General features: G+C 43.4%; 1 non-coding gene across 1 annotated transcript; it reads right to left on the bottom strand.

Moving 5' to 3' along the window:
* Window positions 1-333: 333 nt before the first annotated feature.
* Window positions 334-437, bottom strand: LOC130964212 (small nucleolar RNA R71). Its single transcript, XR_009080315.1, has one exon. It is a non-coding gene; the product is annotated as a small nucleolar RNA R71 (small nucleolar RNA).
* Between the last annotated feature and the right edge of the window lie 2,086 nt (window positions 438-2,523).

The following is a 2,523-nucleotide window of genomic DNA, read 5'->3' as shown; positions in this document are numbered from 1 at the left end:
GACTTCTATGGGAGAAGCATCTCTATCCCTGCCATTGGAGCAAACAACTTTGAGCTTAAGCCTCAATTAGTTTCTCTAATGCAACAGAATTGCACGTTCCATGGACTTCCATTGGAAGATCCTCATCAGTTTTTGGCTGAGTTCTTGCAAATCTGTGACACTGTCAAGACTAATGGGGTAGACCCTGAGGTCTACAGACTTATGCTATTCCCTTTTGCTGTAAGAGACAGAGCTAGGACATGGTTGGACTCACAACCTAAAGAAAGCCTGGACTCATGGGAAAAGCTAGTCAATGCCTTCTTGGCAAAGTTCTTTCCACCTCAAAAATTGAGTAAGCTTAGAGTGGAAGTCCAAACCTTCAGACAAAAGGATGGAGAATCCCTCTATGAAGCTTGGGAAAGATACAAACAATTGATCAGAAAATGTCCATCTGACATGCTTTCTGAATGGAGCATCATAGGTATTTTCTATGATGGTCTCTCTGAACTATCCAAGATGTCTTTGGATAGCTCTGCTGGAGGATCTCTTCATTTGAAGAAGACGCCTACAGAAGCTCAAGAGCTAATTGAAATGGTTGCAAATAACCAATTCATGTACACTTCTGAAAGGAATCCTGTGAACAATGGGACTAATCAGAAGAAAGGAGTTCTTGAGATTGATGCTCTGAATGCCATATTGGCTCAGAACAAGATATTGACTCAACAAGTCAATTTGATTTCTCAAAGTCTGTCTGGAATGCAAAATGCACCAAGCAGTACTAAGGATGCTTCATCTGAAGAAGAAGCCTATGATCCTGAGAACCCTTCAATGGAAGAGGTGAATTACCTAGGAGAACCCTATGGAAACACCTATAATTCTTCATGGATAAATCATCCAAATTTCTCATGGAAGAATCAAGAGAGACCTCAACAAGGTTTCAACAACAATAATGGTGGAAGAAACAGGTTTAGCAATGGCAAGCCTTTTCCATCATCTTCTCAGCAACAGACAGAGAATTCTAAGCAGAACCCCTCTGACTTAGCAACCATGGTCTCTGATCTAATTAAAACCACTCAAAGTTTCATGACTGAAACAAGGTCCTCCATTAGGAATTTGGAGGCACAAGTGGGACAGCTGAGCAAGAAAGTTACTGAACTCCCTCCTAGTACTCTCCCAAGCAATACAGAAGAAAATCCAAAAGGAGAGTGCAAGGCCATCAATATGGCCGAATTTGAAGAGGAAGGAGAGGAAGTGAACGCCACTGAGGAAGACCTCAGTGGGCGTGCACTGACCTCCATTGAGTTCCCCAATGAGGAACCATGGGACTCTGAGGCTCAAAATGAGACCATAGAGATTCCATTGGACTTACTTCTGCCTTTCATGAGCTCTGATGAGTATTCTTCCTCTGAAGAGGATGAGTATGTCACTGAAGAGCAAGTTGCTAAATACCTTGGAGCAATCATGAAGCTAAATGACAAGTTATTTGGAAATGAGACTTGGGAGGATGAACCCCCTTTGCTCACCAAGGAACTGGATGACTTGTCTAGGCAGGAATTACCTCAAAAGAGACAAGATCCTGGGAAGTTTTCAATACCTTGTACCATAGGCACCATGACCTTCAAGAAGGCTCTGTGTGACTTAGGGTCAAGTGTAAACCTCATGCCTCTCTCTGTAATGGAGAAGCTAGGGATCTTTGAGGTACAAGCTGCAAGAATCTCATTAGAGATGGCAGACAACTCAAGAAAACAAGCTCATGGACTTGTAGAGGATGTTTTGGTGAAAATTGAAGACCATTACATCCCTGCTGATTTCATAGTCCTAGAGACTGGGAAGTGCATGGATGAAACCATCATCCTTGGCAGACTCTTCCTAGCCACAGCAAAGGCTGTGATTGATGTTGATAGAGGCAAACTGATCATTCAAGTGAATGAAGAATCCTTTGTGTTTAAGGCTCAAGGATATCCCTCTGTCATCATGGAGAGGAAGCATGAAGAGCTTCTCTCAAAACAGAGCCAAACAGAGCCCCCACAGTCAAACTCTAAGTTTGGTGTTGGGAGGCCACAACCAAACTCTAAGTTTGGTGTTGAACCCCCACATTCAAACTCTAAGTTTGGTGTTGGGAGGTTCCCACATTGCTCTGATGATTTGTGAGGCTCCATGAGAGCCATCTGTCAAGCTACTGACATTAAAGAAGCGCTTGTTGGGAGGCAACCCAATGTTATATTTTATCCATTTTCTTTTGTTATTTTATGTTTTTTGTAGCTTGATGATCATGAGAAGTCACAAAATCAATTGAAAAAGCAAAAACAGAATGAAAAACAGGAAGAAAAACAGCACACCCTGGAGGAAGAACCCACTGGCGTTTAAACGCCAGTGAGGCTAGCAGTTGGGCGTTTAACGCCCAGTCTGGCACCATTCTGGGCGTTTAACGCCAGAAAGGGGCACCAGACTGGCGTTAAACGCCAGAAAAGGGCAAGAATCTGGCGTTAAACGCCAGGAATGGGCACCAGCCCGGCGTTTAACGCCAGAAATGGCTCAAAACGT

Source organism: Arachis stenosperma, chromosome 2, assembly GCF_014773155.1.
Source record: "Arachis stenosperma cultivar V10309 chromosome 2, arast.V10309.gnm1.PFL2, whole genome shotgun sequence".
Lineage (NCBI taxonomy): Eukaryota > Viridiplantae > Streptophyta > Magnoliopsida > Fabales > Fabaceae > Arachis > Arachis stenosperma.
The sequence above is the reverse complement of the archived record's forward strand: the minus strand, read 5'-3'. Positions and strand labels throughout refer to the sequence as shown.